The 23,711-nt window shown below is 37.2% G+C and overlaps 2 long non-coding RNA genes across 3 annotated transcripts in view; one reads left to right on the top strand and one right to left on the bottom strand.

Moving 5' to 3' along the window:
* The first annotated feature begins 4,488 nt into the window (after positions 1 to 4,488).
* The window catches only part of LOC101905778 (uncharacterized), a 30,670-nt gene continuing 11,447 nt past the window's right edge, over positions 4,489 to 23,711 (top strand). For both annotated transcript variants that reach the window (XR_009491505.1, XR_233518.5), the window contains exons 1-2: positions 4,489 to 9,360; positions 10,395 to 10,528. This is a non-coding gene — a long non-coding RNA (uncharacterized lncRNA). The remainder of the gene's footprint in view (positions 9,361 to 10,394; positions 10,529 to 23,711) is intronic.
* LOC112442540 (uncharacterized) lies at positions 14,844 to 17,369 on the bottom strand. Its single transcript, XR_003030601.2, has 2 exons — positions 16,834 to 17,369; positions 14,844 to 14,896 (listed from the first exon to the last, which is right to left on the bottom strand). It is a non-coding gene; the product is annotated as an uncharacterized lncRNA (long non-coding RNA).

Below are 23,711 nucleotides of genomic sequence, written 5' to 3'. Positions count from 1 at the left end.
GGGGATGACAGAGGATGAGATGGCTGGATGGCATCACTGACTCGATGGATGTGAGTCTGAGCAAACTCCGGGAGTTGGTGATGGACAGGGAGGCCTGGCGTGCTGCGATTCATGGGGTCGCAAAGAGTCGGACACGACTGAGTGACTAAACTGAACTGAACTGAGGGTTAGTTCTCTGGTAGTCTAGGGTATTGGAGTCCGTGCTCCCACTCCAAAGGCTCAGAGTTTGATCTCTGGTCAAGAATGAAGATTTCACAAGTGGTTTGTTATGGCATTAAGAGAGATTAAAGTAAATATCCAAAAATGAGAAATGAAAGGTGAACCTCAGACAAATGGCAGTTACAATATCAGGCAAATAATAATTAAAATAATGGAATATACACCCATGAGCAAAGTCAAAGCAGTGTAACAAAAATAAAGTGAGTAGACTGACCTGATGAACAAAGGAAATAAAAACTTATACTTACCAGTTAAGAACAAAACTAAGTAAAACACACACTGGAAAACAAAACTAAAGCAGGGTGCCAAGTGGGGAATAAAGCAATGGAAACAAAACTAACAAATATGTTGAGAGGAAAGGAAAGAAAAGAAAGGAAAATAGATATGCAAATTTAAATAGAGGTAGGTGAAGATTTATATACATTAAAGGTTAACTGCAAGGGGAAAAAAACAGTAGGAAAGGCAAACAAGGAATAAATATAGAAAAAATATGGTAGGTTTAAAAAAATTAAAAATCAAAATTAGAAAAAAGAGAAAAAACAAAACAGAAGAAAAAAGGAAAAAATAGGAAAGCTCCACAGAACTGCAAAAGCCCAAGGGAGAGGCAGATGTTTATAACAACAATAAAAAATGTGACTAAATATATACATATACACCTATAAGCAAAATCAAAACAATCCAACAAAAATAAAGTACAATAGATTTACCCAGCAAACAAGGGAAACAAAAAATTATATCTACCAGAACAAAACTAACTAACACACAAACTGGAAAATAAAACTAAAGCAAGGTGCCAATTGAGGAATAAAGCAATGAAAATAAAATTAACAAATACTTTGAGAGGAAAGGGGAGAAAGAAAAGAAAGAACAAATAGATATGCAAAGTTAGACAGAGGTAGATAAAGAAGATTTATATATGTCAAAGATGAACTGCAATGGGAAAAAAAGAGTAGGAAAAGCAAACAAAGGAATAAATGTAGAAAAAATAATAATAGATTTAAAAATTAAAATTAGAGAGAGAGAAGGGGAAGAAAAAAGAAAATTCCACAGAACTGCAGAAGCCCAGCGTAGAGGCAGAGGTTTATAACAACAATTAAAAAAGAAAAAAAATGTGAGTGAGAGAGAAAAAAGCTCCAAAGCTTAATTGGATTTCACAGTGCCAATAAAGTCGACAACTACAACAGAGAGGGATTAAAAAAAAGAAAAAAAAATCCAAAAGAATCTACAGAACAAGTCAAAAAATAAGAATAATAAATGTTTTTCTTGGAAAGCCACAATCTACAGGGTCACAAAGAGTTGGACACGACCAAAGTGACTGTGCGCATAGATGCAAGACTTCTTTTGCCTGTGGCAGCTCTGCCCCAATGAGAGTTGAGCATGAAGGTGGCACAGCTGCTTGGCTTGCAGGGACCCTGGTGGCACCAGGTGCGCAGGGACACGGACTGTCTATGCCACAGGAGTTACAGCCCTATCAGAGTCTTTTTTCAAGCCTCTTATAGCTGGCAACCAGAAGGTCTTTTTGGCCCGTCTTTCTCTGTAGCTCCACTTGTTCAGGCACTTAGAGGGCTCCCTTGCTTGGGGTCCTTCTCTGTTGTTCAGCGTGTCAGGCACATAGAGGGGCCCCCTTGGTTCAGTGCGTCAGGTGTTTGATGGGTCAGCCTCTCTACTGTTCAGCTGCCGATGCCGGCATGTTGCGGGAGAGAGGCTATGGTGATGGCTCCACCCTCTATGCGTGACTCAGCAGAATCGCTGTGCTACCATGGCTGCCTGGCTTTCCTCCATTGGCATTTCCCACCACTATCTCCTCCCTCACATCCCCTTAATCCATCTCTCTACAGTTACAGGAGTCCTCACCCTGGGATTGCTTCACAATCCCTAAACTTCAGTTCCCAGCTGCTGTGCCTTCCAGGGGACCAGCTTTCCTGTCCGGGATGTGTATGGCTGTGGCAAGGACTGTCTGATTCTCATCCCATTTAGGCTGCCACAGATCAGCTCTTTCACTCTCAACCTTAAATGTTTCTCCTCTGACTCAGACAATTGCCCTGATGTGGGGATTGGACCCTTGCTTCATTTCCCTCACCGGCCAAGGGCAGGTCCGGCCCTATTAAGACTCCTTTTTTTTCCCCCTAGTTCCTTTGTCCTACTGAGTTTTGCTTGGTTCTGTATATTCTTCTCCACTGGTCAGGTACTCCTGTCCAGTTTCAGCTGGTGTTCTGCATACATTTCTGTTTCTGAAGGTATCTTCCTGATATATCCATGGAGAGAGATGTACTCCACATCCACCTACTCCTCCGCCATCTTGTCACCTCTAGTTTCTTTTTAACAACAGGGAGTATGAGAAAAGAAACAGTTCTTTCAGAAATATTTGTTTATTTAGTTTTTGTTGTCATTTTGAAAGCTTTACTGTGAACTCTACTCATTGATAGATGTTTTATACACATTCTCATGGCAACCCACTTCAGTACTATTGCCTGGAAAATCCCATGGACGGAGGAGCCTGATAGGCTACAGTCCATGGGGTCACAAAGAGTTGACATGATTGAGCGACTTCACTTTCACTAATCTTCAAAAATAGGCATGACCATTTCCCTCTTAAAGAAGGGAAACTGAAGTTAGGAAAGCCAGATAATTTGTCCAATTAATACAGCTAGTAAGTAACAGATTTGAAAGCTAAACCTATAGTTGATTGTGCTGGAAAGTATATTCTAATAACTCTACATACTGCTCTATTCTCTTTCTAAATTAGTATCATATCATTATCCATTTAGTTTGACTGTCCAGTACATTTATCTGGAAGCACTTACTGTTATTGCTTTTTATGAGTGAGGTACTTTTCTAGATGTTGAGTTTATACAGATGAATAAGACATGGTCTCTGCATACATTCTAATCCTTGAAGAACTCCTAGTTCAAAGGAAAGTAGACAAGTAAACTATTAAATTACAGTATAGCAAGTGCAGTACAAACAGTCCTACAGTAACATAGAGGTTGAATATTTATGACACGTTAGCCCATCAGTGTTCAAGGTTAAAGTAAATAGAATGTAAAGATATTAAAGTACTTTTTATTATTTTACACATAGAATGGAGCAAATGTTATCTTTAATTTGAACTGAATAGAAAATAAGAAACTACTAAGACCAGACCTAATAGGAAATATTGGAGCATCAGACTTGATCATACTCATCATCATTGTTTATCTGGTCACATCTCATTCCAGTACAGAAAAGTGACTAATGAAGACAAGTCAAGCCAATTGGGGTGCATGGGACATAGCTAATGTGCTTTTCTCTTATTTTTATTCAAGGCGAAATATTTCTCTTGGAGGATCAATTTGACTTTTTTTTTTTTAATTGAGATCAACAAAGGTATTAATTTCTCTATCATTTTTCTGAGACTGAATATTACTATATTAAGGGAAAAAAAGACAATTCCTGAAAATTTCCCACTAGCTTTACCCTGTATTGGAAATACGGCCAGGAGTAAATTTCAAATGATCCAACTTTATGTGGTTTCTTAACTCTAGAGTAACCTAAGACTTTCAGAGTCTGTTCCCACCTTGAATATTCTGAAAGGGCATGTCATTTTGGTTCCTTTTTACATCAGGGAAAGTAAAAAATACCTTAAGACACCAAAGATCACAGAAGTGCATTATGTCTATTGTGTCATAATTAGTATTATGCCCTCACAGACTTCATGCAGAAACAATCTGACTTTATAATAGACATATTTTACATCATAGAAGTAAATGATATTTTGTCTGAGGAAGTTTTGGATTCAGTGGTATTCCAACATAAATGAAGATTAATTCTGTGTGTGCAAAGCTGATGGGGATTAGATATTTTCATAAGGACACCAGGTTTAAAAGTTAATCTAAAAAGTTAACTTGGAATCCTGGCCTCAGTGAAAAGGGATAGGAATGGTTGATAAATTAGACATGAATAAGCAACTCATATTTCTTGAACTATTAGAAAATTTTACCACAATTAAGTAGGCCAATTTCATAATGTTATATAGCAAATGTGACAAGTGCTCATGTTTCAGAAAATACTTGAAGAATTGTGTATAATAATATATATGGCCTGGGATTATTTTCTTTGTGGTATATTATTTTAGTTTAACATTTAATTCACAAAACATGCATGGAATCTTATTATTTTGGTAAGGTTCAATTCAGAGTCTAAAGATTGCAGAATGTCCTTTTTAACTGATACAGCCATACAAAGATCAGACATACTGCAGTTATTGAGGTCTTGTTTGCCCTTAAAGGTCTTGCCAAAGGTTAGAAACAAACCAAAAGCTCAAGTCAGTAATCTCTTTTTTTATTGGCTGGTGTAGAAAAACTGTTTGGTGAGGAACTTGAAAAATGGGCCATTGTGAAATGAATAATCATAGTCATCTTGACAGGTAATTTTATCTGTAGGAAATTAGATTTTTATAATTTCAGTTGAATAACTTGGTTCTGCAGATCTGTTTTTTTGAATCACAAGTAAATAACAAAATGTGTGGTTAGGATTTAACCTCATATCTCATGCTGTTTGCATGGCATAAAGTGAAACTGACTGGCCCAGAGAGTAGTGTGTGGTAACTTGAGGAAACCACACTGTGAAACAAAAGGATGTTGAAAAGGTTAGAAAGCAAAATCAATTTACATCCTTGCCACTGCTATGCTGTTGTTAAACAACATCGCTTCATGCCATCAAATCACGCATTTTCAGTATTTCAGTTTTTCAATAAGGCAATATCTCTCAGTGACCAGTTTAGTGGTCTGGAGATCCACGTTCCTCTGCTCTTCCCTCTTCTTCAGTTCAGTTCAGTTCAGTTCAGTCACTCAGTCGTGTCCAACTCTTTGCAACCCCATGAATCGCAGCACGCCAGGCCTCCCTGTCCATCACCATCTCCTGGAGTTCACCGAGACTCACGTCCATCGAGTCAGTGATGCCATCCAGCCATCTCATCCTCTGTCGTCCCCTTTTCCTCCTGCCCCCAATCCCTCCCAGCATGAGTCTTTTCCAATGAATCAACTCTTTGCACGAGGTGGCCAAAGTACTGGAGTTTCAGCTTTAGCATTTCTCTACCTTATCTCTTGGATTGATCTTACACAATCAGGGCTTCAGTGATTGCCCTGGTCTAGTTCCTTTATCATATCCATGACATCCTTCTTACTGAATATCCTCAGTTGGATGGCCCATGCAAACCTCAAACACATCTCAAAGTACACTTATCTTCTCGGTCTTCTCCTTCCTTTCAAGCTACAAATCTGTTTCTCCTTCTGTGCTCTGATCTCAGTAAATAGTACCACTAACTACAAATGCTGTTGCACATGAAACTTGATCATTATCCTGATTCCTATCTTTTTCCTACATCTAATGAACCACCAAGGCCTGTCAATTCTATGACCTGTATCTAAAGACTATCCACTTCTCTCCAATCTCAGTACTATTATAGTAGTTCGGGCTCTCATTCAATTTCTTCTAGATTACTGCAGCAGTTTTCTAATTATTGAAAATACCACTTATGCACAATTTTTTCAGGATGTCCTTATAATGAAGCAGGTATTATTATAATATTTATTATACTTAAGCAGATTGTATCCTATGTCTTTGTTGTTTAGTTGCTAAGTCATGGAAATGGCAACCCACTCCAGTGTTCTTGCCTGGAGAATCCCAGGGATGGCAGAGCCTGGTAGGCTGCCATCTATGGGGTCGCACAGAGTTGGACACAACTGAAGTGACTTAGCAGTAGCAGCAGCATGTCTGATGCCTTTGCAATCTCATGGATTATAGCCCACCAGGCTCCTGTATCCATGGGATTTTTCAGGCTAGAATACTGGAGTGGGTTGCCACTCCTTCTCCAGGGCATCTTCTGATCCAGAGATCAAACCTACATCTCCTGCATTGGCAGGCAAATTCTTTACCACTTAGCCCAGGGAAGCCCATCCTATGTGGTGGTTATTAACAAAAGTTTGGCATTGGGCTTTAGTGTGAATGACTAATTCGGGCATAAAGATCTTATCCCTGCATATGACTAAACCTGTGTATGTGTAATTTGTAGTTATTACCCTTCAGTGATTCCCTCATCTGAACTGTGAGGTCAGCTTATTGATGGTTCCCAAGATACGCCATTTGAGAGTTTTGATTTTAACTTCAGTTCTCACCCAGTATTAGGCTGCTTTGATAGCTGGAGAATCATTTCAGCTTATGCTAGGAATGCCAGACCAAGAGGGAAATAGGTAGGAAACACCTTGTGTGAGCATGTTTTAAGGAACATGCTCACATGTAAATTTCAAAATTCTTCACTCTTGTTTGCAATTAGGAGTAGTGAAGTAGTGAAGAGCTACTAAGGGTCTACTCAAGCTGAGGGTCATAATAATTTTAAAAAACTACTTCTTATTGGAGAAGATAGAAAAATAACACTATAATTTTGTAAGAGTAGAATTTGTATCCCCGCATTAGAAAACATTACTTTTCTTAACGTAATTGTTCATTTCCAGTAATTAAAAAGAGATGTTCAGTATCATGCACCTGTATCTCAAATAATGGGATCAGAACTTAAGCACATCCGTGTGGTTCAGTTCGTCCTATTGTGAGCGGCATGTGTGGCCTCTCAGCTTGACCCGTTTGAGTTACTTTTCTCACATGTAATGTATGATAAACACTCTGGAGAGATCGAAGATGAACCAAACTTGGCTCCTACTCTGGAAGAAACTAAAAATTGATTTCAAATAAGAGTAAGTTAGCAGTATGTGCCCTCTAATGTGAAGGAAATCAAACCTCTGGGTTGGTTGATTTCATTCAGTACCAACATGAGAACACAGCTCTTCAGTGCTTTTCACTTCTGTAAATATTACCATAAGCCATAGGAAAAACTATTGCTTTTGAAGCATATAGCTTTATAAATTATAAACATCTTATGTTTGTTTGGTCTGTTTGATCAACTGTGTAATAAATTCAGTGAATAAAGCATGAATAATCATTTAAGCTGGTTAGTTGGTAATAGTTTTGAGTAAAATAATCATTGACTTTATATTTGTAATAAATTCAGTGAATAAAGCATAAATAATCATTTAAGCTGGTTAGTTGGTAATAGTTTTGAGTAAAATAATCATTGACTTTATATTCTTTTTGTTCAATTGGTTGTTAGATTATGGCTATATATTTTTCTCTTTCTAGGCATAGTCTAAATGCAAATATAATATTAAAAAACATAAAATATTACCCATGATGGTTTACATATATATATATTCCACTATTCACCAGCATAGGTCCATCGACAGAAACATGATGCTCATTCACAGAGGAGAAATAGTGGATCCACTTGTCAGCTCTTCACTACTCCTAATTGCAGACAAGAGTGAAGAATTGTGAAATTTACATGTGCAAGACATGCTACAAATTCTAGTGTAAATTATGAGAGTGCCTATATCCTGTGTTTAATTATAATTCATACTCTTATGATATTCTTAATGAATAAGAGAGCTATTATTGTTTCTGTCTAGTCGCTGAATCGTGTCTGACTCTTTTGTGACTCTAAGCACTGCAGTCAGTGAGGCTCCTCTGCCGATGGGATTTCCCAGGCAAGAATACTGGAGTGGGTTGACATTCCCTTCTCCAGTGGATCTTCCCAACCAAGGGATTGAACCCATGTTTTATGCATTGGCAAGCGGATTCTTTACCACTAAGCTTTGTCATAAAAACAAAATGTAAAAAAAAAAAATTGAAGATGACAAATATCATTATTTCAAGTTATGACTGGATCATAATTTTATTTCTGTATATAGAGGTTGTATAGTCAATGACTGTACTTTGCACAGCCAACTTTCTGAGATCTGATTTTTTTACTACTTAACAATAATGCATGGCATGTTGATAAGAGCCAATTATAACCTTAACTGATACATTATAGGATAAAAATGTTATGAACTATACAAAAGCATTGTTTATATAGTGTACATATATATTCACAGTAAATACTTCTTTAATCTGATCTTGAAATTGAACACATTTAAAAGCAGAACCCTGTATATTAACATATTAAGTAAAATAAATAGTGTATTGAATGTGGTTTATATATTTAAATATTAAAATATATACTATTTATATACATGTATTAATTAATGCTTATTAATATAAGCGACATAATATTTCAATCATTAAAAAACTTTCTGACTTCTTACCTAGTTGAACTTGAGATTTTGATCTAAATCTTATGTTGTTTTTCTGAATATCTTGGTGCTGTCCATGAGGGGGGTAGACTATTTTTATTTAAGAAACTCTATCAAAGAGCCTCCTGAAGCCACCAGCGTTCCAGCCGCTCTACAGATACTAATTCAGTTAACCCTCCTGACAATGCTGGGAACAGCAGCAGAAACTACTCTAGTGCCCAGTTTGTAGATAAGAAAGTTAAGTAACCTACTATAGGCCAGACAGCTGATTGGCAGAATCAGAATTTAAAATTACTTCAGAGTCCTTATGATATTGCTTCAATGTGGAACCGAAAAAAAAAAAAAAAAAGGATACAAATGAACTTAGTCATAAAACAGAAGAGAGTCACAGATGTAGAAAACAAACATGGTTACCAGGGAATAAAACGGGGAGGGGTAAATTGGGAGATTGGGACTAATATACAGACACTGCTATTTATGAAATAGATAACTAATAAGAACCTATTACATTCTGCTCACCACTCTGTAATGCCTATATGGGAAAAGAATCTTAAAAAAGTAGTGGAGGTATACCTGAAACTAACACAACAGTTAAAATTAAAACAACAACAACAAAATTACTCCAGAGTCCACCTGTCAGTTTGAAAAGGATTGACAGTTGTATCTGAGCATTGTGTGCTCAGATATTGGTTTGACACCAAGGGCACAGACAATTCTACCCAACCCTTGGTAGCTTGGTGGCAAGACATCCAAATACCTGGAGTCTCAGCTTTCTGTTGCCAGCCTGTGTGTTACCCAAGAGTTAGAGCCACGTCTTACCTGCCTTCCTCTGCAGAGCACCCTGGCAGCAAAAAGGGAAAGCTGGCATCTGTAGTAGCCCTTCTCTTTAGGTGACACAAAAATGACCTCTTGTTATCTTTTACTGACTCCACAGCTGCTATAGTATTCGGTTAGCCATGGTTACGAACTGGGTTTTGTGGTAAGTTTGACTTTTGTAATTCTTTGAAGCCTTTGCTAGAACTAGAGATTTGAGTCTTTATATCATTTCCCTTGTTAGTGACATAAATTTGTGAGTTTATCTAGCTATAGATCTTTACATACTGCAGCTTAAGCTTGCTCCTTCAACAAGATATTGAGGACTGCTCTTTATTACTATAGGATGTTTTTCACTGTCTTCTAGAATTTAATTAAAAGTTTAAAAAATCTCTTTTCTGTTTGGGTAGTGATGATGAGTTTTAGATTCTTTTTCACGAGCTTGGGTGACTTTAAATGTAGGTTCCTTATACTAGAAAAGAAAATAAGGTTTTAAGTGACAACTATACTTAATATGTAACTTTTTCCCATTTTACCACTGAACCTTGAATAATAGAACTTAAGTAGTTGTTTGGATTTAAATTATTCCTATGTCTTAAATTATAGTTCAAACACAGTAAAATCATCATATGTCTTATTTCAGAAAGTAAAAAGCCCTCAAAATTGCCTCAAAAATTTTATTTCCTTATAATTTAAACTTGGTAGTTTTCCTCAATAATTAAAAAAAAAAGTTGTTCAAAGGTAAATACAGCTTGTAAACTTAGTATTGTTTTTCCACATGAGGGAGAAGGGCCAACATTTACTGTGTATTCACAGTACGGCAGACGCTTGACCTCACTTAAACCCCACACCAAAGGTATGAAGTGGGTATCTTTCTTCCCGTTTTTATTGAAAGAATAACTCTCAGAGATATTAGATGAATAGTCTAAGGCCACAATGGGTCTTCCATGGAATACAAACTAGAGTTATCATGACCGCAGAAATTGTTCTTTGTTCATTACAATTTACTTTGAATTGGGAATTTAAAAAATACTGGTTATTTTCACCTTTAAATTAATCATCAGTATCAACAGTGCACCTTAAAGAAGGAGTGCATTTCTAGAAAAAGTGTGAGCTATTTACTGTTATCATTGGAGGCAGAAATCATGCTGAATATGAAGTCTGATTTACCTTGGTAAGTGCCCTGGTTTAAATTGACAGGTGCTGGTGGACTTAGTTAAATGCCTCTTTGGAAACAAGAGATTCCTTGTGGACCCAACGCATACTTGTTGTAGTTGTGTGCTCCTCAGAGTCTTCTTACTGATTGCTCAGAGGGATTACAGGGGAGTCAGCAGGTAAGAAGCATGAAAGGTGACTGCTAACAGTGTCCTTTACCGTCAGTGCAGGCCAGAGGCTCGGAGTAACTGCCAATAGAAAAGAAGCTATCGTACAAGAGAATTGCTTAAAACATGTCCGTTGCTCTCCCTGCAGAGTGGAGGCACTGTTTGTGGTTTGGAAAGCATGGTGACAGTTGAAGCTGTTTCACCAATTCAGAGTGTGTGTATATATATATACGTCTGCAATGCGGTATGCTTTCTTATCTTGAGGAGCATGTGTTACAACAGTTGATGTATGTTGACAAAATGGGGTCTGTAAGGAAAGATCAAGTCTTGATATTTCCTCACTTCATAGTTAGTGTTCAGTTGGTAGTGTGAGTGTCGATAAAGGACAGCATTAGTGCCCGTTGGAGATGAGAAGATATCAGTTAAAAGATGATCAATTATGGATAGGACTATTTCTGGTTTTCTCTATCTCTTGACAGCTGTGAGCAAGGCTATTCTAAAGTTCCATTATAGTATAGCAAGTTTATTACTTCCCTGGACAAATAAAATACAAATATAACTTCACCCTGAAAAGAGACTATTAAGCTAATGTTGCAAAAACTTGCTAATCTTATTAATTTAACAGTTCATAGTACTGAATAGGGAAACTCAAGATAACATGATTTTAGATCCTGAGGGTGTGTTGCAAATCATATATTAAAGGCCCCCCCCAAAAGTAAGTATACATAAATACAATTCTTGCTGAGAGTTCTCACTTCTCAGTTGTATCTCCATTTCTCTGTGTGAAGTGGACATATTTATCTCTGATAGTTTTAGGTTTGTCTTTCAAGGATCTTGAGTACTTCAGACAAAGTGACCATACTGTTTGTTATACCAGTCACACACACACACACACACACACACACACACACAGAGGCACTAACCAGGAACCTCTTGCATATTTGGGAAGGTAAGAATACTTGTTTTTCCTGTGACTTAGCAATCAACATCTTCTGCCTTTGACCACAAGAGTAGGAAAAGTCTTGTTTACCACGGATGTTCACTACTGAGCCTGATGAACAAACCGTCAGTGGTGTTTCTGGATAGTTTGAGTTTCCATAAGCAAGCCACCTTTTGAAAGGGTTGTCCTAAATGCCAAGTTCATAGAGTCTAAGAAGAAGCTACCCTGAATTTTCTTTGCCAGTATCAACTATTTTAGTATTTCCTGAGCAGGATTAATTAGACCTGAAAGATATATCTAGTCCCTTACAGAAAATTCAGTCAAAATGTTCCTGCTTGTTTAATACATAGTTTGTAAACATATCTGAGAGTTTTCATATTATTTGTCTTTTTCCCTTTCACTATTGATTTAATTCTCAGTTCTGCCTAAATATCAGACTTCAAAAACTGTTCTTAATTTGTGCTTAAATATGGTTAGAAGCTTGATACTGAAATTATTCAGTAAATACTGAGTTTTGAAAAGTATTTACAACTAACCAAGGAAGGAGAACTTAATTCCTTACTCCTAAACTGAGTGTTTCTAATAAAGAGTTGTTTTTTATTGCAAAAAGTTGTTTTGTGATCTCACGTACTTGGAGAGTGAGATGTGGAGAATTTACCAAGGCACAAAGATGGACAAAAGAGAGTCGATGGGCAGACAGCGACTGATAAAGAAGGCAGATAAATGAGGAAAGGAAAAGAACATTTTGAAAAATTTCTGTGATATCTTTACTTAAGATAATATTTAAGAGAATGTTGTTCACAGCTGCAAAAGAGATTCAGAAATGAAACATAGAAAAGATATTGAAAAATGGGAAAGGGGGGGAGTGGGAGGGAGAAAAATGATACATAGATGGTGAAAGAAAATGTCTAGAAGAACAAAGGTATTTATAAAATAGCTGTGAGTCCTCTGCTCTTCAGTCTTGAAAATCCTCTGGTTTCATAGTCTCTGCTTCTTGACACAGGATGTACATTTATAGATTGTTTACTTAGTAACTGGAACCTTTGCTTTTTTTCTCTTCAAAAAAAAAAAAAAATCATGAAGTTAGAGGGAGAAGTGTGTTCCCAATCACTTAGAAATGGAAACCTCATCTACGGGCAGTTGTAAAGAGTCAAAATATACTTTAATAATAAAAGTGATAAACTGTTAAAATGCTCAGGCTATTTCTCTTGGTTATTGAAGTTCTTAGAACTTTTTTTTCTGCAAAATATTAGAGTGATATCAGTGGCATTGCTTGAGAATCAATTTAAGCACAGTAGTGACAGTTTTGTACTGACTCAGTGGACAAGCATTTGAGCAAACTCCAGGACAGTGGAGGACAGAGGAGCCTGGCGTGCTACAGTCCATGGGACATGACATAGCGACTGAGCAACAACAACAAATGGCCATTTTTGCTATACAATTATTTTAGAATTTTTATATTAAGTCAGTAAACACACATAACCCAATAGCTGTTAGGAAACTGTGACTATATTCCTTGAATTTAAGAGACATCATCTTAAAAACTCTCTTTAGAAAACTGTCTCTTTGCTGAAGACACAGTGGTAGGCTCTGAGCCCAGGCTGTCTGGGCTGTAGACCCAGCTTTGTCTCTTACTGTCCGGGTAACTTGGAACAGTAATTTCTCCTCTCAGAAGGTACAGGTGATGTATCATGAGGCTGGGCTATTGGATAATTAAGTGCAAATAACTCAGAAGAATGTCTGACGTATAAGAAGTATCCAATAAATTTAAGGTATCAGGATGCGTTGTTCAATAGAAAAGAAAAAAAAAATCACATCAACATATAAACAGAAAGCCACAAAAGAAGTAAATATGTTTGGTAGTCATGCAAGGTGACTATTATTCTTTAAAAAAAAATCTATCAAAGTATCTTCCACATAGTTAGCAGTTTAATAAATATGTACTGAAAAGATGAGTGGTTAAGAGAATAAAATGTGAAACTGGAGGTACTCATCAGAAGTATTTATTGAGATCTCATACACACTTATAACTATATTGGATCTGCTTTAGTTAGTGGGAAAATATGATATAACATATCTTCAAGGTTGTTTCAGCTGGTTGCAGAGAGATTACATATATGTATGACAGACATAAGATAAGCCTTTGCAAGTAGTAAGCACTCAGTAAGTACTCAAGAACTCACTCAATGAATGAATGGGAAAATATGAAATAATTCTAAATGATAACAGAAATATAAGGAATTATAACATAGGTAGTCTGGCAATCATAAGACCCAAATGAGTTGATGTAGTTCTGAAAGTAGGATTCAGGCAGATATTTAAAGAATGTGTATTTTAAGCTTGTCATTTTCAAGCCTGGGGCTTCCCTGGTGGCCTCAGATGGTAAAGAATCTGCCTGCAATGCAGGGGACCTAGGTTCAATGGGAGGGTCCCCTGGAGGTATACTCTAGTATTCTTGCCTGGAGAATCCCAAGGACAGAGAAGCCTAGTAGGGTACAGTCCATGGAGTCACAAAGAGTCGGACACCACTGACTAACACTTTCATTTTTCACTTTTTCAACCTTAGTTGCACACTGAAATAGTGAATATCCATAGCCATCCCAAGAAAATCTTATTTGACTTATGTGAAGCCCAGGAGGCATTTATATAGTTTAAAAGCTACTGAGGCATCTGATATGAAGGCATCTGATATCAACATATACAGTTAGCAAATATTTTTCAAAAAAAAAGCTATTGAGATGATTCTAATATTCAGTCAAGGTGGGACTCACTGGTATAAATGATCAAAAACACAGAAAATATCATTTGGGCAGGCCTGACGTGGAGAGAGATGGTAGTGTGGCGGCATTTGTGTGTAGGACTGTGAAAAGATGTGCAGTGACACAGAAGGGAGTTGCGCTGAGGCTAGACTAGCTTAGTTTAAGGTAACAGCATCCTCCATGGGGATGGACGACATAGAAGTGACAGATATGTGACTTTCTCATATGCATGGGCTTTGACTTCAGGCCCAACTTAAATCCCCTGCGCAGGTGGAAAGGATGTAGTGAAAGGAAGAACTAAGTTAAGTAAATTAAGTTACTGGGAAAACCGTGTGTCATGGCCAGGCAGGAAAATGGAAGGGGCCAAAAAGGGAACAAAAATAAGTCACATACTTCTTGAATTTGTAAGGCTTCATAAATAGAGAAATTTGTCTTTCCAAAACTCTCCAAGTACAATATATGGTGGATCAGAAAATCTCTGTTTTATGGAACAAAGTAAATTCCCTCCTCATAGTTGCTCACTATAAATTCCCTCTCAAAACTGGTTATACCAACTCAGAAATGAAACTAGAGCTGTGCACAACAGGTTGGGCAAAATAAGAAATAACCCTCTTGAAAGTTTACTTACTGTTTCAAATGTTCACATTAGAAGCAGAAGTATTTAAGTCCCGTGAGAAAACGCTAAATGAAAATAGGAAGTATTGAAAATGAAAGCCACATACATTTTGTAAGAATTTGACCTTCCATATTCTTTCTGTAGATTTTTTTCTACATAAAGTAATTGAAATTGTTAGACCTTCTGATGAATAATATCTATGTGGAGGCACATATTAATACTGCTATTTCTAAATTAAAGAAATGTGATTGCCTAGAAACATATTGAATGACCATCATTTTTGTTTAAAAAGAAAAAAATGTGTTAAATGAGGCAGAGTGATCTAGCGAAGAGTTGACCTGTATTTATATTGTCTTTTTAATCTGAAGCTATTGTATTAGTTTTGCACATGGACTTTTGAAATGTCTTCTAGATATCATTGGCCTAAATATTTCTGTTATCTCCAAGTATTATTATTCATGTTTGCTTACTTTGTTGCCATACAAACTCTGAGAGATGGATATGGTATCCCACTGTACATAGAAGAAGGCGAGTTTCAAAGAGGGGCTTGCCTCAGTAAGCAATCATAATGACCAGGCTAGAACACAACTTCTTGAGTTTCTGTGTGACATCTCATTTTATACTAACATATTCATTCCAGTGGTTACTGACCTTTTAAAATCACAAACTCTAGTCAGCCTGATATAACACAAATGAAAGCAAGTATATTCACTTTTTCAAATTACATATTACTTGAACTCTGACTAATGTTAGTTTTTAAAGGAAGCAATGTTTCATATTTTCAGTATGATTTTCAGCAGGCTTTGATTTTAGGTAGACCCAGCTTAAAATCCTAGAAGAATTTTCATTATCTCTATATGCCTCAGACTTCTCATATGTAAACTAGATAATAATTTGTACTTTATATGTGTAAGAATCTTATCAAGTAAGAATGCATGTAATATTCTTAACACACGGTAGGCTTAATACAGGCTATTTACATAATTCTGAAGTTGAAATAACTGTTTCATAAAGGTATAAATAGGTCTCATTAATTTATTATTACAAAAATTGTACTTTTTAAAGAAACCATGGTCTCTGTTAAAATTGAAGATAGTTTGAAAAAGAATTCAGGTTAAAATATGCAAAATATTTTTAAAATACATAAATATGAAAGGTATGATAAAAGTATCAAAAGACATTTTTATAAAGCAAGGTGAAAGTGAAAGTCACTCTGACTCTTTGCGACCCCATGTCTGACTCATGTCTGACTCTTTGCGACCCCATGGACTGTAGCCTACAAGGCTCCTCTGTCCATGGAATTTTCCAGGCAAGAGTATTGGAGTGGTTTGCCATTTCCTTCTCCAGGGGATCTTCCCAACCCAGGGATCGAACCTGGGTCTCCCACATTGCAGGCAGATGCTTTACTATCTGAGCCACCAAATCATGCATAAAAATAAACGTACAGGAATAGCAAAGAGAACACTAGAAAGAAAGGCTATGTGGACAGCCATATGCAAAAGAATGAAATAGACTGCTATCTTACACCAAACAAAAAAATCAACTCATGGATTTAAAACTTGAACATAAGACCTGAAACTGTAAAACTCCTAGAAGAAGACAGTGGGTAAGCTCCTTGACCATTAGTCTTGGCAATGATTTTTTTGAATTTGACCCCAAGAGGCAGCAAAAGCAAAAATAAACAAGTGGGATTACATCAAACTAAAAAGTTTCTGCATACCAAAGGAAATCATCAACAAAATGAAAAGGCAACCTACTGAATGGGAGAAAATATTTTAAAATCATGATTCTGATAAGGGATAATATCCCAAATATGTAAAGAACTGATTAACTCAATAGCAAAAACAGTCTTATTTACAAATTAGTAGACCTCTGTAGACATTTTCCCAAAGAAAACATACAAATGGCCCAGCAGGTACACAGAAAGGTGCTGAACATCCTCAACATCACTAGTCATTAGGTAAAATGCAAATTAAAGCCATAGTGAGATATCACCACATACCTGTCAGAATGGTTGTTATCAAAAATAAAAACTGATGATGAGGACGTGGAGAAAAAGAAACCTGCATCCTTTTGGGTTCCTGTAGTTGCTGTAAACTGATGCAGCTACTACAGGAAATAGTATGGAAGTTCCTCAAAAAATTAAAAATAGAACTACCATATGATCCAGCATTCCCACTGTGAGCATTTATGCCAAAGAAACAAAATCATATTAGGGGTTATTTGAGGAGTCTTTAAGCATAGCGCAGGAAATAAGAGAAGCAAAAACAAGGAAGAAAGGGAAAGGTATACCTAACTGAATGCAGAGTTCCAGATAATAGCAAAGAGGGACAAGAAGGCCTTCTTCAATGAATGATGCAAAGAAATAGTGGAAAACAACAGAAGGTGAAAGATCAGCGATCTCTTCAAGAAAACTGAAAATATCAAAGAAACGTGTCAGCCAAAGATGGGCACAATAAAGGACAGAAATGGTAAAGACCTAAAAGAAGCAGAAGAGATAGCAAGAATACACAGAACTGCACAAAAAAGATTTTAATGACCCAGATAACCATGATGGTGTGGTCACTCACCCAGAGCCAGAAATTCTGCAGCATGAAGTTAAGTGGACCTTTAGAAGCACTGCTGCCAGTAAAGCTAGTGGATGTGATGGAATTCCAGCAGAGCTATTTAAAATCCTAAAAGATGATGCTATCAAAGTGCTGTACTCAATATGTCAGCAAATTTGGAAAACCCAACAGTGGCCACAGGACTGAAAAAGGTCAATCTTCATCCCAATTCCCAAGAAGGGTAGTACTAAAGAATGTTCAAACTACTGGACAATTGCACTTATCTCCCATGCTAATAAGGTTATGCTGAAAATTCTTCAAGCTTGGCTTCAACAGTTCATGAATCGAGAACTTCCAGATGTTCAAGCTAGGTTTAGAAAAGGCAGAACCAGAGATCAAATTGCCAAGATTCCATGAATCATAGAGAAATCAAAAGAATTCTAGAAAAACATACCTCTGTTTCATTGACTATGCTAAAGCCTTTGACTGTGTAGATCACAACAAACTGTGGAAAACTCTTTAAAGAAATGGGGATACCAGACCACCTTACCTGTTTCCTGAGAAACCTGTATGCTGGTCAAGAAGCAGCAGTCAGAACCCTTTATGAAACAACTGACTGGTTCAGGATTTAGAAAGGAGTACAACAAGGATGTTTATTGTCATCCTGTTTAACTTATACATGAGCACATCATGCAAAATGCTGGGCTGGATGAGTTACAAGCTGGAATCAAGATTGCTGGAAGAAAAATCAACAACCTCAGATATGTGGATGATGTATCACTCTAATGGCAGAAAGCAAAGAGTAACTAAAGAGCTTCTTGATGAGGGTGGATGCTAAGTCACTTCAGTTGTGCCCAACTCTTTGTGACTCTATCAACTGTAGCCTGCCAGGCTGCTCTGTCCATGGGGTTCTCCAAGCAAGAATATTGGAGTGGGTTCCCATGCTCTTCTCCAGATGAGGGTGAAAGAGGAGCATGAAAAAACCAGCTTAAAACCCAATATTAAAAAAACTAAGATCATGCATCCAGTCCCATCACTTCATGGCAAATAGAAGGGGAAGAGGTGGAAGCAGTAACAGATTTCCTCTTCTTGGGCTCTAAAATCACTGCAGATGGTGACTGTAGCCATGAAATTAGGAGATGACTGCTTCTTGGCAGGAAAGCTATGACAAACCTAGACAATGTATTAAAAAGCAAAGACATAACCTTTGCCAACAAAGGTCCATATAGTGAAGGCTATGGTCTTTCCAGTAGCCATGTATGGATGTGAGAGTTGGACCAAGAAGGCAGAGCACTAAAGAATTGATGCTTTTGAACTGTGGTGCTGGAAGACTCTCAAGAGTCCCTTGGACAAAAGGAGGTCAAATCAGTCAATCCTAAAGGAAATAAACCCTGCATACTCATTGGAAGGACTGATGCTGAAGCTCTAATACTTTGGCCACCTGATGTGAAGAGCCTGGAGAAGACCCTGATGCTGGGAAAGATTGAAGGCAGAAGAAAGGGGTGACAGAGGATGAGATGGTTGGATGACATCACTGCTTCAATGGACATGAACTTGGGCAAACTCCAGGAGATGGTGAGCAACAGGGAGGCCTGGTGTGCTGCAGTCCATGGGATTGCAAAGAGTCAGACATGACTTGGCAACTGAACAACAACAACAACATTATAATAATGCAGCATGATTTACAGTAGCCAGAACATGGAAAAAACCCAAGTGTAATAGATGAATAGGTAAAGTATATGTTTGTATGTTTACATGTATGTTACACATATAAAACATGGGTAGACCTTGACAGCATTATGTTGCGTGAAATAAATCAGACAGTGACAAATACCATATGACTTCATTTGTATATGAAATCTGAAAGAAAAAAAAAAAACCTGAACTCATAGATACAGAGAACAGATTGGTGAGTACAAGGTAAGGTAAGTAAATCTGGCAATGTAGTGAACAACACAGTGACTATAGTTGTTAACTATACTAATTAATATTGTACTGCATGTTTGAAAGTTGCTAAGAAAGTAGATTTTAAAAGTCTTCATCACAAGAAAAAAATGTAACTGCATGTGGTGATGGATGTTAGCTAAACTTGTTGGAGTAATAGTTTTGCAATGTACACATATGTCAAATGATTATGCTATACACCTAAAACTAATACAACATTTTCTGTCAGTTAAATTTCAATTTAAAAAAGAAATAAGCAGAAAAACAAAGACACAGGCAAAAAGGAAACATTAAGTGAGAACTATCTCTAACAGATGTTAAAACCTTACGGTAAGTTGTGAATAATTGAAAAGTGTGGTATTGGTGCACCATAGAGAGATGGACCAGTGGAATGATTGGATGAAGCAAAAATAGTCCCAGGTACAAATAGAGCTTCAGCGTTTATGTGCGTATCTGTATATTTATATCTATTTCCAAGTCTTCTGCCCAACCTGAAAGTCTGCCATTTCTCTGACTCTGCTCTGGCACTGCGTGGGGTTGCCATCCTGGCAGGTGTACTTTGCACACCATACTTCTAAATGTTGATTTCATTCTACACCAGGACTGTGTATCTTTCTGTATTGATAGAAATGGTGTAAAATCTGGACTGTCCAATAAGTTGGCTATTGAACCCTTGAAATATGGCTAGTGCAACCGACTTACTTTAAAAGTCTATTTAATTTTAATTTATATTTGAAAGCCTACATGAGGTTAGTGGAAACTCTACTGAATGATCACACTTTAGATTCTAAGCTCTTTGAGGACAGATTCACATCTGTTTAGTTCACACTAATGTCTAACATGGTTCCTGAGGGCTGACTGGATTTTATTTTTCCAATTGATATTAATTCCATGACAAATATTTGACAGGAGATCTGGGTGCACCCTGATGTTCAGCTCCATCATGGTACACAGTCAGGGAGGAGATCTTCAGCTGTAATAGGTGCTTCTTGAGTGTTTTTTCTCTTTGCTGATCAGAAACTAGCTTATCCTTAAACATACAGGCTTGAAAGATTCACTTTAATTTGCAGGAAACTCGGTCTTGTTTTTATGTGATAGTGAATGAAAAACAAAAGCAGATGTAAGTATATTTATTCACCTGCTTTAAGGAAACTACAGCTTCCTTAAAGCAATATTTTCAGCTCTGCTCATAGAGAAATTTGTCTTTGAGGAAACATATGCAGTCAACGGTTTACATAAACACTGGTCTCAGAAGAGCAAAACATCAGATGGAGGGCTCAACAGCAACAGAAGGGGAAGATTAGAATTTTGAAAAGGAGTTTCTGTTAACCTAAAGATTGTTCAAATCAGATCTTCACAGACAATTTGGGGCAAAGTAAAATAAAGTGTTAAGTAGCATGCTGGTGAGGAAAGAGCTAGGGCTAAATGTCACTGATCATTCATTTGACTTTCAGCTTTTCTGTTCCCTTTAGCTGTGTGATGACATCTATTCAGCTTCTCAGTACCAATTCTTTATCTGGCAAAAAGAGAAGAAGGATTGTATTGTGCAAATGTGGTTTGGGGTATGGAATGAACTAATCTAAGTAAATGCTCATCAGAGGTATATTTTCCTCTACTCAACTCTCCTCCCACACACTGACACTACCTCCAAAATGTTGTTGTGTTGAGTTAAGAGGGTGAGAGCTGGAGAAGATTCTAGGAAATACCCAATCAAATACCTTCTCTTTATAAATCTGGAAATTGAATATGGGTTATGGGAAAGCAAAAGTGATACCAGCTGCAGACTCTAAAAGAGGAGATGGCAGATGCCCTCAGCATCACACCTGCTCCATGCTCTGTGCCACCACCTTTGCAATCAGTACTCACTGCTGAAGATTCAGAGACGCAAACATGTGCCTGCATGTTTTAAGTTCTTTCTCACACTGATTTTCAATGTTTGCTTTTTTCTTTACTTTATTAAAAGTATTACCAGAGCAGTTGTGCTGTGCTAAAGTCGCTTCAGTCACATCTGACTCTTTTTGACCCTAGGGACTGTATCCCACCAGGCTCCTCTGTCCATGGGATTCTCCAGGCAAGAATACTGGAGTGCATTGCCATGCCCTCCTCCATTAATTTTCTCTATTTGAGCCTTTAGTTACAGTCACATTAAATACAAAATAAAAAAGGAAACATGTATACCTAATGCTGATTCCTGTTGATGTATGGTAGAACCCATCACAATATAATTAAATAAATACATATGTATAAACAAAAATATGAAATAACTGCCTCAACATTATTTTATCTAGTAGGAGGGCAAGTTCTTTGCTATCAGTGGTCAAATTCTTCTACACTTTTCTCCCTTCTAATGTGCTTTGGCATCTCCTGAATTTTAACACACAATTTTTATTTAAAAAAACAAAAAACAAAACTCTGGCTTCACTGTCTTATCTTTTGGTGACTGTAAGACAGGGCAGGGAAATGTCTAACTGTGATAAAGGACCAGTGAAATTACACATGAGAAACAAAGAGCACTTGAGCGATGCCAGTTATGAGAACTGGTATTTGACAGCTCAGTGTGTCGTGCAGCATCAATGCACAGATCAGGTATTTGCTTGTAGGAAAATTCCTGAAAGTAGCAGAGTGGGGGAATTTGTATTTTTCAGCATTGACTATGCTTTTGGTTTACAGCAACTATAAAACACATTTCCCATGTTTCCTAATTTAGGTATTTAGTTTCACATAGGTAAACACATACAAAACTTTTTTGTGTTAGTTGATTTTCTCATACAGAATTTTTTACCTTAACTACAATTTTAGTCCAATCCCAAATAAGGGCAATGCCAAAGACTATTCCAACTACTGCACAATTGTGTTCATTTAACTTGCTAGCAAGGTAATGCTCAAAATCCTTCAAGCTAGGCTTCAACAGTACATGAACTGAGAACTTCCAGATATACAAGCTGGATTTAGAAAAGGCAGAGGAAGCAGAGATCAAATTGCCAACATCTATTGGATGATAGAAAAAGCAAAAGAATTCCAGAAAAAACATCTACTTCTGCTCCATTGAAAAAGCCTTTGACTGTGTGGACCACAACAAACTGTGGACAGTTCCGAAAGAGATGGGAATACCAGACCACCTTACCTGTGTCCTGAGAAACATGTGTGCAGGACAAGAAGCATAGATAGAACCATAAATGAAACAATGGACTGGTTCACAATTGGGAAAGGAGTACGTCAAGGCTGTATATTATCACCCTGCTTATTTAACTTATATGCAGAGTACATTGTGTGAAATGACACGCTGAATAAATCACAGGCTATAATCAAGATTGCTGGGAGAAATATCAGTAACCTCATATATGCAGTTGATACCACCCTAATGGCAGAAAGTGAAGAGGAACTAAAAAGCCTCTTGATGAAAGTGAAGGAGGAGAGTGAAAAAGTTGGCTTAAAACTCAGCAATCAAAAAACTAAGATCATGGCATCCAGTCTTATCACTTCATGATGGGGGAAAAAAATGGAAACAGTGACAGACTTTATTTTCTAGGCTCCAAAATTACTGCAGATGGTGACTGCAATCATGAAATTAAGACACCTGTTCTTTGGAAGAAAAGCTATGACAAACCTAGACGGCATTCAAAAGCAAAGACATTACTTTGCCAACAAAGGTCTGTCTAGTCAAGGTTATGGTTCTTCCAGTAGTCATGTATGGATGTGAGAGTTGGATCATAAAGAAAGCTGAGCACCGAAGAATCGGTGCTTTTGAACTGTGGTGCTGAAAAAGACTCTTGAGAGTCCCTTGGACTGCAAGGAGATCAAATCAGTCAATCCTAAAGGAAATCAACCCTGAATACTCATTGAAAGGACTGATGCTGAAGCTCCAATACTCTGGCCACCTGATGCAAAGAGCTGACTTGTTAGAAAAGACCCTGATGCTGGGGAAGATTGAGGGAAGGAGGAAAAGGGAGTGACACAGTATGAAATGATTTGATGGCATTATCGACTCAATGCACATGAGTTTGAGCAAACTCCAGGAGATAGTGAAGGACAGGAAAGCATGGTGTGCTGCAGTTCATGGGGTCGCAAAGAGTCAGATATGAACTGAGCAACTGAACAATAACAACATATATGATGAGCGAAATAATACATAACTAATATTTTATCCAATTTTAGAGCATAACAAGAGTATGTTTTCCTATTCTTACAGAAATGAATATAGGCTTAGAGAATATGGATACTCATATTAAGACTAAAATGTAAATTATAAAAATATCTGGCTTCCCAGGTAGCTCAGCTGGTAAAGAATCTGCCTGAAAGGCATGAGACCCCAGTTTGATTCCTGTGTTGAGAAGTTCCTCTGGAGAAGGGATAGGCTACCCACTCTAGTGTTCTATGTCTTCCCTGGTAG

This window comes from Bos taurus, chromosome 2, assembly GCF_002263795.3.
Source record: "Bos taurus isolate L1 Dominette 01449 registration number 42190680 breed Hereford chromosome 2, ARS-UCD2.0, whole genome shotgun sequence".
In the NCBI taxonomy this organism is placed as follows: Eukaryota; Metazoa; Chordata; class Mammalia; order Artiodactyla; family Bovidae; genus Bos; species Bos taurus.
Note: the sequence above shows the minus strand (reverse complement) of the source record. Positions and strands in the feature narration are given on the sequence as shown.